The 16,009-nt window shown below is 38.6% G+C and overlaps 1 long non-coding RNA gene across 1 annotated transcript; it reads right to left on the reverse strand.

The window, feature by feature from the left end:
• Positions 1 to 2,098: 2,098 nt before the first annotated feature.
• LOC120551441 lies at positions 2,099 to 5,016 on the reverse strand. Its single transcript, XR_005637878.1, has 3 exons — positions 4,895 to 5,016; positions 3,212 to 3,377; positions 2,099 to 2,407 (listed from the first exon to the last, which is right to left on the reverse strand). It is a non-coding gene; the product is annotated as an uncharacterized LOC120551441 (long non-coding RNA).
• Between the last annotated feature and the right edge of the window lie 10,993 nt (positions 5,017 to 16,009).

Raw genomic sequence — 16,009 nt, forward strand, 5'->3', positions numbered from 1 at the left:
TTTGATTTCCATTATAGAAAGAATGCCACGAGTGTGTTCAGCTGTTATATCTGCCAAAGGGGCCGGGCTACTTTGATGAGTCAAAAATTTAGAATACATTTTGGTTTATAAATTGATTCCATAATTTCTTTTTTAACTTACATTGTTCATTGGTTCTATTCTTTCATTTCAGAGTACAATAAGATATTGAACTGCATGAATTTCAATAAAAACTTGGAAAAATTGGGGTGTTCTAAAACTTTGACTGGTAGTATATATATATATATATATATATATATATATATATATATATATATATATATATATATATACTGAATAAAAAATTACATGGAAACAAACATTGTTTTTGACAAAGGCAGACGCTAGCCAAGCTTTTCAAAATTAAGAGTTTAGTTTATACGTATGCGTATTGCAACATACTGTAACGGTGCAGATCTATGGAACGCCAAAAAGCTCACATTACGTCACTTTCCTACCTGTTTTGAACGGTCAGGACGTCGTTTTTTACATCGTCCAATGACAAAACACCGTAAAAAGCGCCGTGGAATGCTCATCTAACGCCACTTTTTACGTGGCTCAATACGCGTACCATGCAAAACGCCGTAAAAAGCGCCGTGGAATGCTCATCTAACGCCACTGCTTTTCGGGCTCAGCATACCGTAACATAACACGGTCAGAAGACATGTAGTATATATGATAATGAGTTACACCCTGTCTTTTCCAAAGCCAATACATTTGTACTGTTATCAACCAATCAGTAAAGAACAACAACAGACCACATTAATCCAACCCAGCACAAGTATGAACAAAGCTTGGTGGATTTGGGAGAGATTTTCTTTTTTGTACAGTTTTCTATTAGTTTGGCAATCGGTAAACAAAAATTGTAGGCAGATAAACTGTACTGTATTGATAAACTGTATTGTTATCTTCGAATAGGTTATCATTTGTGGAAGGTTTGCTGCAGATATAATTATATAAAGGGGACTGATATTGTCCTAACTCGCTCTTGGTAAAATAAGTGCACCAACCTCCAATAATTAAAACCACGGACTTTCACCTAGCAAAATGAATGAGCTGGTTTTGATTGATATCCCTGTATTGTAGCTACATATTAAGTAAATAACGTCTGTGTTTCCCCCTACTTTTATTAATAGAACCAATACAACCATCCAGTTGATTTGAAGAGCCACAATCCAAACATAATGCAAGATATCCACTAGGGGGCACTCACACTATAGAAATTCGTTTTTAACAGGCTTTAAAGACTTGAAGTGTATACATCCATACCAACTATTGATGTAACAAGTCCACCAACATTTTTTTTTAAGCCTTTATTTGGATACAAGTCTACCAACATGCTTAGTCCTACTTCCTACATTATTAGGTAAAAGGAGATGTAGGTAACAGTACAAGTAAGTGGCCTAATGATAACGTAAATAGTGAAATTGTAGGCTTTCAACTGAGAGTAGCCTATATTGGTGTGTGCAACTGACTGTTCAGCAAATGCACAACTTGTGTGTAAGCTTTCATTCAGCAGGTCTTGGTTTGGATGCAGCAGCACAGACGATTGGACCACTGGAGGCAGAACAGCAAGTCTGTTCCTACACGATGCACCTTGAAACCTGGTCTGGTAGAACTTCTCCACAAAGAGCAAATCTGATTAGGTTTTCAGCCACCTTCATGACATTGTGGATGGACTTCCTGGCCTGTGGAAAGGCGCAGCCCTACCACAGCTAGGTTTTCAGCTACTTTCTACACATAAGAAAAAAGTCCAGATCTTATCTTTTTAGATTTAGCTAGAAACCAAAGATTAGGTGATTTTATGAGACCTTTTAATGCAAATGGGGATGCTTTTGTGATTTAATCCTAAAGCATATTAAAGTAATAAACTACATCTGAGGTGTTGTTCCTCCTTTCATTAGCCTAATCAAACCTCTACGTGGCACTAAGACACTCACTTAAATAAGTAGGCATACATAGTTTATTTTAGCTACAAAAGTTAGATAAATAGCATCAGAACATAAATCACCCACGATCACGACACACTTCAATTTGTTTATCATGCTAGTTAAAATAAATAAGATTTCAAATCAGATATTTTATTGGTGTAAACAATCCAATGCCTACTTCCCATTAAATGAACACTTTTTGTTCTACCTCACACCTTCCCAAAACCAAGAGACCCTTTCAGGGCAAGGAACATAAGTCTTGTGAACTCCTCTTCTTCTGTAACCCCTCGGGAGGAAAAGGCAAAGGCTACATGTTGATGAATAAGGAATGCGGCAGCTCCCATCCTCCTGATTATAGAAGTCAAGCTGGCATTTCTGCGGGAACCCAAGAGGGGGGATAGAATCGGCCCCTGTCACAAACACCAGCAACTCCTCGAAGGAAATATCCATCTCCTCTTCTGCTGAGACACACAGTACAATCAAATGGCTGTTAAAAAGGAACTAATTATAGTTGTATGCAAGAACTTCAGAATGTAAATTTAGTATTCAGGGGTGTCCAAGGTGTGTGTGTGTGTGTGTGTGTGTGTGTGTGTGTGTGTGTGTGTGTGTGTGTGTGTGTGTGTGTGTTAAAGGTCCCATGGCATGAAAATTTCACTTTATGAGTTTTTTTAACATTAATATGAGTTCCCCCAGCCTGTCTATGGTCCCCCAGTGGCTAGAAATGGCGATAGGTGTAAACCGAGCCCTGGGTATCCTGCTCTGCCTTTGAGAAAATGAAAGCTCAGATGAGCCGTTTTGGAATCTGCTTGTTATGAGGTCATAACAAGCAAGGTTACCTCCCCTTTCTCTGCTTTGCCCGCCCAGAGAATTTGGCCCACCCATGAGAGAGAGACATCATGGCTTTCAAACGAGAAAAGTGGCAGTTGGTCAAGGCCACACCCCACCCTCCACCTTGCCCTTCCCACTCTCCTCCTCAATAGCTTCAGACACAGAAATGGCACATACTAAGGAAAGCTCATTGTAGGACTGGCTCTAGTGGCTGTATTTCTGCACCAAAGCTGAATTTCGGGAAAGAGACTTCAGATACAGTATTAGGGGACCACTAAGGTCTATATAAAAGCATCCAAAGAGCACCATGTCATAGGACCTTTAATAAAATAAAGAAAACAAAAAGTGTCACATAAACCACACATTTGTAATTCATCAACTGCTTGTCAAGTCAGCAAGATATCACCGCAATATTAGGTCCTAATGCAACTTACTTCAAACGTCGTTTGACTGTAGCTGGAGAAACATGCAGAATATCTGCAGTCTGTGACACTGTAAAGCCACATGATTTCAGGAAAGATAGTTGCTCTGGAGAGATGGAAAAGTGAGGCAGACCTCTAGCACCAGTCCAAGCCAGTGGAGCCTGGTAAGATGAACTGGCTGCAACAGAATAACACACAATGTCATTCAAGTGAATTTGTTAGAATTGCAGTTTGTGTGGATGTCTGAAGGATCTGATATTGATGTTCAGCGGTATTGTAATAAACCATTACCATTTTAATTTGAGAATACTGAAGCAAGAGTGGGAAGACATAAAGCAATCTAGCTACAAACGTACCATCGTGACATTTAATTTACCTTGTTCATACCATCTACATGTAGTTACTTCATTGATATATTGAGCTAGGTCTCCAAGTAAGCAATCTGTTGCATAACTGGGAAGGGGAATTGCATTGGGATAGGAATTCTTAGGACTGCAGAAACAGACAATTTAAAACGGGATTCAATCAGGAACAAGATTTAGGCTATACAATGCTGTACACCAAGGGAGAGAACATTTCGTTTCCCATTAAGATTCACTAGCATCTCTCATTACACATGCACTCTAAGTATCCTAGACAGGAAAAAGGGGTGTCAACAATTAAATGTATGGGACAGATGATCGGACAATTGAAATACCTTATGACTTTATAGTCACTACAACTAACACGTCGCACCTGAGAGTTCGTCGTTCGATTTTTAATCCTGATCATTAACTCCTTTAACGACAAGAACGATGCAACAATGTGTCCCAGAGAGCAAAAATAAAAACTTCGAAAGACAACAGCAAGTTGTTTAGTTTTCCTTGAGATCCAGTTGATTCACCTGCGGCTCGAGTGCATTGATTTTCAGATTCAATTAGCCTATTCAAGCAAGCACTCATAAATTAACCTTCCGACAAATTTATCTGCAATGCATTAGGAATAGAACGTTAGCTGGCTAAACGTTAGTTTTACAATAACTGCTCGCCACAACAGCCATATAACTTTAGCCCAACATGTTTTGTTCACACTGCTAAAACTAACCAAGCTAACGTTAATCTTTTAGATCTTAGTTTGAAATGAATTCTCCAACTGTTAACGTTACTTTCCCAGTTAACTTACAGAGAATAAGATGGATACACAAAATCTAGCTACGATAATATTGCAGCACCTGCATGGAATCAGCTTCAGAATGAGCTACAGTTGAAGGAGTTGGTCTCACTTTATTCTTTTAAAGGCTTTCTAAAAGACCTTGCAGAAAGACAGTCTGTCTGTCATTGTTTTTAAATTGATTTAGGACCCAGATTTTCTTTATGATGACATTGGTGTTTGAATATGATGATATTGTCTTTGCATTTATTGAAACCAAGCTGCTGCCACTTGCCAGGACTCTTTTGTAAAAGAGATTTGTAATCTCAAGGAGTTTATTCCTGGTTAAATAAAGGTTTGAATGAAAAGAATGAATGAATGAGCCAGGTTGACGTTACGTTACATTGAAGTTAATCCTAATAGCTACAGAAGTCATCCTCTTACTAAATTACATCCAGGTGCTTTGACATGGCTAACGTTAGCAAAAACTAACCCAGACACTGGTTCAACTTGACATTCACTAGCAATATTGTAAACAAAACTGCATTTCTCAGCTCAAACTCTCACCTTGTTAATGTGGATTCCAACAGAGAAGGCCCGACATCATCGGTCTTCAGAAGACGAGTGCAGTCATCCAATGTCCACTTGCACTGTGAAATAAAGTTTATCCTAGCCATCTTTTAAAAAAAAGCAGGATAGTAGTAGCTAGTAGCAGTAGTCGCCGCCGCCGTCGTTCTTCTCTCCTCTTTTGATTAAAAACAGATTGTAGGCCTATCCTTAAATAGAGCTCAGAAGTGACCGCCCCCTTATTTAGCGGTTCAGGTTCCGGAATTAAATTTCCCATACATTTTCCAAAAAGCCTTATTTAAAGATATATATATATATATATATATATATATATATATATATATATATATATATATTTATATATTATTTATATATATAAGTTTGGACACACCTTCTCATTCAACGTGTTTCTTTATTTTATGTGCTTTTTTTGATAGCGCTGCAAATCCTTGGTGTTCTCTCAATGAGCTTCATGAGGTAGTCACCTGAAATGGTTTTCACTTCACAGGTGTGCTTTGTCAGGGTTAATTAGTGGAATGTTTTCCCTTATTAATAAAAAAGCAAAGGGTGGCTACTTTGAAGAATCTAAAATATAAGACATGTTTTCAGGTATTTCACACCTAGTACATAATTCCATATGTGTTTTGATGCCTTCAGTGAGAATCTACAATGTAAATAGTCATGAAAATAAAGGAAACACATTGAATGAGAAGGTGTGTCCAAACGTTTGGCCTGTACTGTATATATATATATATTTAGAAATGTGATTTCACCAGCCTACATATCATATTTAAACATTCTCTAACAACCTGCTTGAGTTGTGGGAATTAATTAACAGAAAACCACCTAAATGAATTTCAAAGAATAAGTGTTTCACTTCCTTTAATTGTTTAATGCTATAGCCTGACAATTGCCTACACCCAGTCTCAACTCTTCAAAAGTCAAAAATGACAGCAGCTTACAGACTGCTGATTGTTTTTTTTTTAAAAGTCCAAGTTAAAACAGTTTGTTGTTGGACATATCCCTTGTACCATTTATGGACAACTGGGGTTAAGATATGTTCTTTTGTTAACTTTTAATTTTAAACCAACAACTTTACTTGAGCTTTTAAATGAAGCCATTGTGTAGCGATACAGGTGCATTTTATAAAATTATAGTATCGTGGAAAAGTTTGTTTCTGTAACTTTATTCAAAAAGTGAAACTTTATATTCTAGATTCATCACATAAAGTTTATCATTTCAGGCTTCTTTTTTTTTTAAATCTTGATTGATTCTTCTCACGTCGCCATTTCTGTATTATACATTCTTTGTTATACACTACCGGTCAAACGTTTTAGAACACCCCAATTTTTTCAGGTTTTTATTGAAATTCATGCAGTTCAATGTGTTATTGTACTCTGAAATGAAAGATGAAAAATTGAAAGTAAAAAAAAAAAATCATGGAATCAATTTATAAACCAAAATGTATTCTAAATTTTGACTCATCAAAGTAGCCCCCTTTGGCAGATACAACAGCTGAACACACTCGTGGCATTCTTTCTACAATGGAAATCAAATATTCTTCAGAAAGTTCTTCCCAACTCTGTTGCAGAAGTTCCCATAAATGTGTGGCACTTGTAGGTTGCTTTGCTTTCACTTTTCTGTCCAGTTCATCCCAAACCAGCTCAATGGGGTTTAAGTCTGGTGACTGTGCTGGCCACCATGTTTTTAATCTTACCATCTTGTTCTTTTTTGCTAAGGTAGTTCTGACATAGCTTGGACTTATGTTTTGGGTCATTATCTTGCTGTAGGATGAACCCCTGACCAACTAGGCGCATACCAGAGGGTACTGCATGGCGCTGCAAAATGCTGTGGTAACCGTTTTGGTTCAGGGTGTCTTTCACTCTGTACAAATCACCGACCCTGGATCCAGCAAAACAGCCTCAGACCATCACGCTTCCTCCTCCATGTTTGACAGTTGATGTCACACACTGAGGAACCATCCTTTCGCTTACTCGACGGCGTACAAAAATCCTGCGTGATGAACCGAAGATTTCAAATTTTGATTCATCAGTCCATAGCACCTTCTTCCAGTCTTCAGTAGTCCATTGGCAGTGTTTCTTGGCCCAGGCAAGCCTCTTTTTCTTATTCTGACGTCTTAGCAATGGCTTTCTTGCTGCAACTCGACCTATCAAACCTGCAGCTCGAAGTCTTCTCTTTACAGTTAAAACTGAGACTTGCTTATTACGACCACTATTAAGCTGTGCTTGAAGCTGTTGTCCTGTGAGCCGCCTATCACGCAAGCTGTTGACTCTCAGAAACTTGTCTTCTGATTCTGTTGTGGCTTTGGGTCTGCCAGACCTCTTCCTGTCAGAGTTTCCTCCAGTTTCTAAGTGCCTTTTGATGGTGAAGAATACTGTACTCTCTGACACCTCAACTTTCTTCGCAATTTCACGGTAGGAAAGACCAACATTCTTAAGTGTTATGATGGTCTGTCTCTCTTCCATTGTTAATTGCCTTTTTCCCCGCCATTTTATGGCAACACACTACTTTCTGCAGTACAATACTGTTCAAATAATGCTCACGAGTACGGTACCACAGTGTGTTCCAACAATACTTTTATACAAACAGAGGGGGTTGTAAGTAATCCAGACAAGTTGGAACACATGTGGGAATTGGTAGCACCAACTTTCAAAGCTTGATCAACCTCCATTGCTGTAGAACAGCTTTACATTATTTAACCATTTCTTGTTCCCTGAAAAAGGCCTTTTTGTAAAATACTGAAATGTAGCCTACATTATTTTTCAGTTTTGGGTAACCTACTTTTTTTCACCTCAGGCAGTTCCCCACTTACCTTTGTAGCATTTCAAGCTATTCATTGGACTTGAACTGCTAAAATTTCAATAAAAAACAAAAAAAATTGGAGTGTTCTAAAACTTTTGACCGGTAGTGATATTATAATATTTTGAGATACAGATTTTTCATTTCCATGAGCTAATCATCAAGACTAAAACAAAAAAAGGCCTGAAATATTTCCTTTTGTGTAATGAATTTAGAATAGGCCTATATGAAAGTTTCACTTTTTGAAAAAAAATAAAAGATAAATAAACTTTTCCACTATATTATAATTTTATGAGATGCACCAGAGTCCTTGACATTTTAGGTGGCTAAAGAGCTGTTCACAACTTGATTAGGAGAGTGAGAGCAGATGGGAATAAGCACAGACTAACATTTCTTTTAGTAAAATGTTAAAATATTTGCTTAAAATTATGAAAGTGGATGGAAATCCAGCTTTCCACAGGCCAGGAAGTCCATCCACAATGTCATGAAGGTGGCTGAAAACCTAATCAGATTTGCTCTTTGTGGAGAAGTTCTACCAGACCAGGTTTCAAGGTGCATCATGTAGGAACAGACTTGCTGTTCTGCCTCCAGTGGTCCAATCGTCTGTGCTGCTGCATCCAAACCAAGACCTGCTGAATGAAAGCTTACACACAAGTTGTGCATTTGCTGAACAGTCAGTTGCACACACCAATATAGGCTACTCCCAGTTGAAAGCCTACAATTTCACTATTTACGTTATCATTAGGCCACTTACTTGTACTGTTACCTACATCTCCTTTTACCTAATAATGTAGGAAGTAGGCCTAAGCATGTTGGTAGACTTGTATCCAAATAAAGGCTTAAAAAAAAATGTTGGTGGACTTGTTACATCAGGGGTGGCGAACCTGCGGCTCGTGAGCCGCATGCGGCTCTTGGCCTGCTCCTGTGAGGCTCTTACTGAGCGGCTGGGCACTGGGTTAAAAAAAAAATATACTGTGTATATTTATATATGGATCCTTTCGCGTTTCGTATTGCGTCGGTCGGTAAGGACGGTAACTATGTGGTTTGTTTAAGTGGTGTTGCCGTAGCTAGCTGTATATCGTGTATTGACAATGCAGGGTAGGTGCTGCTAGTGAGTAAGTGAATAATGGCAAAGTCAGTTGGGAAAAGTAAAGCTAAGCGCAAATATGAAGAGGAGCACAGGACATTTTTATCTGAGTGGGAGGAACTGTATTTTTTTGTGGAACGAAATGGGAAGCCTTTCTGCTTGATTTGCGAGACTTCGCTATCGCATTTTAAAGCATCAAACCTGGAGCGCATTTCACCTCACTCCATGCTAACATCGCCCGGGATTTCCCCAAAGGCAGTGAACCCTTCGAAGCACAAAGGTGCAACGTTGAAACAGCAGTCAGAGAAGCAGACTCAGCTTTTTCGAAAATTCGCGAAGCACTCGAGACGGTCACGTTAGCATCATATCAGGTAGCATGGAACATTGCTCGTGCAAAAAGCCATACAGTGAAGGGGACTTTGTGAAGACATGTCTCAAAGATGTTGTTGCTATCCTCGCGCCTGAAAATGACAATTTAAAGCGCGGGTTGTACGGTACAGCTGCCCCACGCACACACAGTTGAAGAGAGAATATCGGATATTAACAAGTCCATTGAAACACAGTTACATACGGACCTTGAGAAATGCCTGTATTTCAGCATTGCTTTGGATGAGAGTTGTGACATTCAAGATAAGCCTCAGTTGGCAATATTTGTACGGTCTGTGTCAGAAGACTGCACCATTAAGGAAGAGCTCCTTGACATTGTGCCGTTAAAAGACAGGACCCGTGGCGTCGACCTGAAAGAGACACTCATGACTGTTGCTGAGAAGGCAAATTTGCAGTTGTCAAAACTGACAGCAATAGCCACAGACGGTGCGCCAGCTATGTTAGGAGCTGCAAATGGCTTTGTTGGGCTGTGTAAAGCTGATGACCGTTTCCCGGTTTTTGGACATTTCACTGCATTATCCATCAAGAGCATCTGAAGTGTCTAAGAAGCTGAACTTGACCCCCCCCCGAAAAAACCGTTTAAAATTTTTTTTTTTTTTTTGGGCCCTTTTTTTTTTAAAAAAAAAAGAAAAAAAAACATACCTGCCCCCGATGAGGATCTTCCCAGTGATCTGCTTTTCCACTGCACTGTGAGATGGCTTTCAAGAGGTAACATGCTTTCCCGTTTTTTTGAAATGTTGAACCCAGTGAAGCTGTTTCTGGGAGAGAAACATAAGGAATATCCTCAGCTACATGACCCCCAGTGGATTTCAGATTTGGGGTTTCTGGTCGACATGCTGCATCATCTGAACAAACTGAATGTAGATCTGCAAGGAAAGTTAAAAATGCTGCCTGACCTGGTGCAAAGTGTTTTCACATTTGTCAACAAGCTCAAGCTATTCCAGACCCATCTTCAAAAGAGAGAGCTCACACATTTCCCATCCTTGTTGAAGGCAAGTGGAGGAGCAGCTGAGGTCTTACAAAGGAGCACTGCACACTATGCAACACTGGTTGAAAATCTGCAGCAGAGTTTTGAGGACAGATTCTGCAACCTGAGGGAAAAACGGCCACAGATCACCTTCCTCATTAACCCTTTCACTGCTGAATCTGACTGTTTAAAAGCCCCTTTAGTGACAAATGAAGCAGCGTCCCAGTTGGAGATGATTGAACTTTGTGAGGATGACAGACTGAAATCTGTGTTGAGAGAAGGAACCACAGAGTTCTGGAAAACAGTGCCCACAGACAGATATCCCAATGTTAAACAGGCTGCACTCAAGCTAATGTCAATGTTTGCAGCAACGTATGTCTGTGAATCAGTGTTTTCTACACTAAAACAAGTAAAGTCAAAACATCGTTCTGTTCTTACCGACACACACGTGAAAGAGTTGCTTCGAGTGGCCACAACTGAGTACAAGCCAGACCTGAAAAGGCTCGTGGATAACAAAGACTGCCAAGTTTCCCACTGAGTCAGTCTAGGTAAGAAAGAAACCTATAAAACTGTTCTGCTTTGTATTATGACTGTCATTAGAACTGTAAGCCGCTGTTGTAGTGTGGGTGTGCATGTGTTGTGTGGCTCTTTGCTAGGATGCAGGTTTTTTTTGGGCTCTTTATGCTGAACTGGTTAGCCACCCCTGTGTTACATCAATAGTTGGTATGGATGTATACACTTCAAGTCTTTAAAGCCTGTTAAAAACGAATTTCTATAGTGTGAGTGCCCCCTAGTGGATATCTTGCATTATGTTTGGATTGTGGCTCTTCCAATCAACTGGATGGTTGTATTGGTTCTATTAATAAAAGTAGGGGGAAACACAGACGTTATTTACTTAATATGTAGCTACAATACAGGGATATCAATCAAAACCAGCTCATTCATTTTGCTAGGTGAAAGTCCGTGGTTTTAATTATTGGAGGTTGGTGCACTTATTTTACCAAGAGCGAGTTAGGACAATATCAGTCCCCTTTATATAATTATATCTGCAGCAAACCTTCCACAAATGATAACCTATTCGAAGATAACAATACAGTTTATCAATACAGTACAGTTTATCTGCCTACAATTTTTGTTTACCGATTGCCAAACTAATAGAAAACTGTACAAAAAAGAAAATCTCTCCCAAATCCACCAAGCTTTGTTCATACTTGTGCTGGGTTGGATTAATGTGGTCTGTTGTTGTTCTTTACTGATTGGTTGATAACAGTACAAATGTATTGGCTTTGGAAAAGACAGGGTGTAACTCATTATCATATATACTACATGTCTTCTGACGCGTTATGTTACGTGTACTGAGCCACGTAAAAAGCGGCGTTAGATGAGCATTCCACGGCGCTTTTACGGCGTTTTGCATGGTAACGCCGTATTGAGCCAGGGAAAAGCGGCGTTAGATGAGCATTCCACGGCGCTTTTTACGGTGTTTTGTCATTGGACGACGTAAAAAACGACGTCCTGACCGTTCAAAACAGGTAGGAAAGTGACGTAATGTGAGCTTTTTGGCGTTCCTTACAGATCCACTTGTCCGTGCGACGCTTCTGTCGCGTCGCGCCCCGCTCTATTCCTATGGGTGACGTCAAGCGACTTCAACGCTCCTGCAAAGCATTCCGGGAAGGCGGCGCTACATTTGAAAAAATGCTGTGCGTCAAAAAGCTCGCCGATGCCCAGCTTTATGCAAATGAATCGCGTTGAACGCGACGCGACTATCCAGTAGAAGTAGACGAAAATCTTTCAAACTGTCCTTTGTTGATCTGAAATGAAGACATATTCAGCAACTGCACGGCCTATTTCTCGCTTAAAATGTTTTCAGAAACACATTTCGGTGAACTATTTTTGTAAAATACGAGATCGTATTCTCAACGAGCCGCCATGACACTCTGTTGAAATTCTCGAGTAGACACACCCACGTCACGCGTTCGTTCAATCAGCTGCTGGTTAGGGGCGTGGAGCATCGACCATGGCTATATGACGTCGCGACACCACCCGACAGTCGTATCGCAAAAGTGGATCTGTACCGTAACGGTCACACTGCGCGCTTTTATTTTGAAGCGCCGACTGCAGCAGAGTAGTACGGTGGCCGGGAAGTGCAATGCAACATTACAAAGAATGAAACACTTTTACAAAGCTCGAGACAAATTTACATTTTGGAAAACAAATTTACATTTTGGAAAACAAATTTACATTTTGGAAAACAAAATAACATTTTAGAAAACAAATTTACATTTTGGAAAACAAAATAACATTTTAGAAAACAAATTTACATTTTGGAAAACAAAATAACATTTTCGAAACAAATTTACGTTTTAGAAAACAAATTTACATTTTGGAAAACAAAATAACATTTTCGAAAACAAATTTACGTTTTAGAAAACAAATTTACATTTTGGAAAAAAAAATAACATTTTGGAAAACAAAATAACATTTTCGAAAAACAAATTTACGTTTTAGAAAAAAAAATTTACATTTTGGAAAACAAAATAAATTTAGTAACAATTACATACAAATTTACATTTTACAAAACAAATTTACATTTTTAGAAAACAAATTAACAAGATGCAAAACACTTTTACCAGTCCCGAAACAAATTTACAAATGACAGATTCTTCAAGGAAAGGGAATGTACCACATACCGGAAGTGATGAGGTGTTGTTGGTGAGCCGCAGTCAATTTGTGTTGTTGTGGAGTGAGTATATGGCGTGAATGAAGTTTATGGTGACTTTTACGTGTGGTCGGTGTTTGGAGTTTTTATATGACGCGGACCTGACGGAAACATTGGAAAAACAGGGAACGTATCGACAGCCGCGGCCGGATCGGCTACAGCAGGGGGCAGCTGAGTCCGTCTGCAGCTGCAGGACCTGGAGCTCACTGCCCATTCCTGGGAGCCAAAACCGACACCACGCAGCTGGAGACCCAGGCCGATATTGCTGGGCCCGCTGGAGGGAAGGGAAGCCCGGAGAATCAGATCCAGGACTAAACGGAGCCGGACTGTCACAGCCTGCTGAAGTTTAAATTCACAGGTTTCCTAAAGGGAGTCTGGCGGGACTCGGACTGTGGACGACGAAACACGACTTAAAAGTCTCGTTAAATAAATAAATACATGCAGAAATAAATGAATCATTAGTGGGGGAGTGAGCCTGGACATTTCAGTCTGTTTAAACTTCACTTTGAAGCAGAACCTCTTAGTTCAGAAGGGTGAAGTTTCCGTTTGTACTCATATCTGTGAACTGATTATAATAAATATTCTTTGTATTAACACATTAATTAGTCTCTTTGTCTTTTTGTTTAAAAAACAAGAACATCGCATGAGATTTTGACGATTTATAGTGATTTTATTTCCGTTAGACCTTTGCGCTACGATTGGCGGCATTGCTGACGGCCCATAGACAGTATATAAGGCAGTGCCTCCCTGTTCCAAGATGGCGGCTCTATTGACGCATTCGATCCATAACTGCCGTAGTCAAGGCGACATGTATACAAAACCTCATCACTTCCGGTATGTGGTACATTCCCTTTCCGTGAAGAATCTGTCATTTGTAAATTTGTTTCGGGACTGGTAAAAGTGTTTTGCATCTTGTTAATTTGTTTTCGAAAATGTAAATTTGTTTTCTAAAATGTTATTTTGTTTTCCAAAATGTAAATTTGTTTTCTAAAATGTAAATTTGTTTTCGAAAATGTTATTTTGTTTTCCAAAATGTAAATTTGTTTTCTAAAATGTTATTTTGTTTTCCAAAATGTAAATTTGTTTTCCAAAATGTTATTTTGTTTTCCAAAATGTAAATTTGTTTTCCAAAATGTTATTTTGTTTTCCAAAATGTAAATTTGTTTTCCAAAATGTAAAAGTGTTTCATTCTTTGTAATGTTGCATTGCACTTCCCGGCCACCGTAGAGTAGAGCAGCATCAGTCCGCAGCAGTAGCAGCAGCAGCAGCAGCAGCGCACTTTCAACACCGGTGAGTAACATACCTGTCTCTCTATTATGTAAAATTATGTCCAATTCTTGTATTAAACCATCATTACTATCAAAGTATTGTGAGCTAAGACGCTGGCGAATTTGAAAAAATGCTTGTTTGAACTCAGCTAATGTTGAGTGTTTTAGCTAACTTTAGCTAATGTTCGTAGTTAGGCCTAATCAACCTAATTAGTCGACATAACGTTGCTGGTTTTATACAGCCCCTCTCGAAATTAGGCAGAATAAATAATTTCGAGGCAGTACAATTTCGAGGTAGTATATTAAACAATTTCGAATACAAAAATGCAAGCTGAATTAGCTTGGCTCTTTTTGTTGCCTCTGCTGCTTTTTTCCTTTTTAGTTTTGTGTGAATGAGTTAAAAGACATTGGTAATCTTGTACAAAACAAGCTGTGTAAGCAGTGATGAAGCTAGTGTTACATTAAATTAATTGTTTAAGCTATATCCGTTTCAGCTGCAATTGTATGATTGATTGCAGGGTTTTTTTCCCGAGAGTTGTCTTTCTCAGTGCAAACACAAGAAGGCTCAATTTTATTACTGGGATCTTGTTTGTGTACTTCATAATGTGTGCTGTAGTGATGGGCATTCCAGCTCTTTTTCGTGAGCCGGCTCGTTTGACTCAGCTCACTGAAAAGAGCCGGCTCTTTTGGCTCACAAACTGCTCTTTAAAAAATTGAATGTTTTGACTATGATAGGTGTGAAAAACAATTCTAGTCTCACAATTTCTTTAAAAATGCATTGATTTGTTATGAAAAAAGAATACTATTAAACATTTGCATTTAAATTACAACTTTTTAATGTATAGAAACAACATTCAAAACAAATACAATCTGAATCTGAACAACATAATAGAACCCATATTAAAGAAAAATAAATAACTGAAAGGATTAAACTGGGGCCTGTTTCACAAAACCAAGATAAGGGATTAAGCCGGGATTTCCCAGTTATCCTGGATGAATTAAGCCTTGATTCGGTTTCACGAAAGCGGAGGCACATAAATCACCATGGAGATTTATTCTGTACAGCTAGCCTGCTCCTGACCAGGCTAACAGCCAGGATTTATTTAATCCTGGAGCCTTTTCTGATCACCCAGCAGTGGTTTTAACCTATTGTTATCAGCATGGATTAAAATACAACAGGTGCATATTGCTGTTCATTTAAGTATTGTTATTATTTAAAGTTGTGACCATTATTTTTATAATTATTCATGTGACATTATTACTGTTATATTGCTGTATGAAGACTGATGTTCATATTGTTGTTAGAAGTTTAATTAATATATTATGGCAGTTGTTGAGATAATTAGAAAAGGCTGATCAAATTTCAAATGTGTTTTAAATGAAGTCTGTTACTAAGGGCAATACATACAATGCTGTACATTTCTATAGTTGACCAATGCACCTTGAATTATTTTGGTTGATTCATTTTTTTTTTTTTTATTCTTTAACAATAAGTATCATGTTTGTTCCACTTCCATGTACATTGTATTTGGCATTCTTAGCACACAATTTGTGTTGTCCAGTAAACTGCACTATAATTTGGGAGGATTGTACAAATTTAAGAACATATCCTAATTGTACAGTCCTCCCAAATTATAGTCTTAGTTCACTGGACCAGTAACTATCTAGTGATGTAGGCTACTGTGCATTCATGACAACAGGGAGAGGACACCTCAATGGTTTTTGACCTTATATTTGGGGGGAAATAACTGATGAATATCACTCTGTTCCATTCATGTTTACAGTGTGCATGGAATTTATCACTTAATTATCTTCATAGTTTCTAGATTTTAGAGTCCAAGTTCTTTAGTGTCTTTATTTTCTATGT

This window comes from Perca fluviatilis, chromosome 21, assembly GCF_010015445.1.
Source record: "Perca fluviatilis chromosome 21, GENO_Pfluv_1.0, whole genome shotgun sequence".
NCBI classification, from domain to species: Eukaryota; Metazoa; Chordata; class Actinopteri; order Perciformes; family Percidae; genus Perca; species Perca fluviatilis.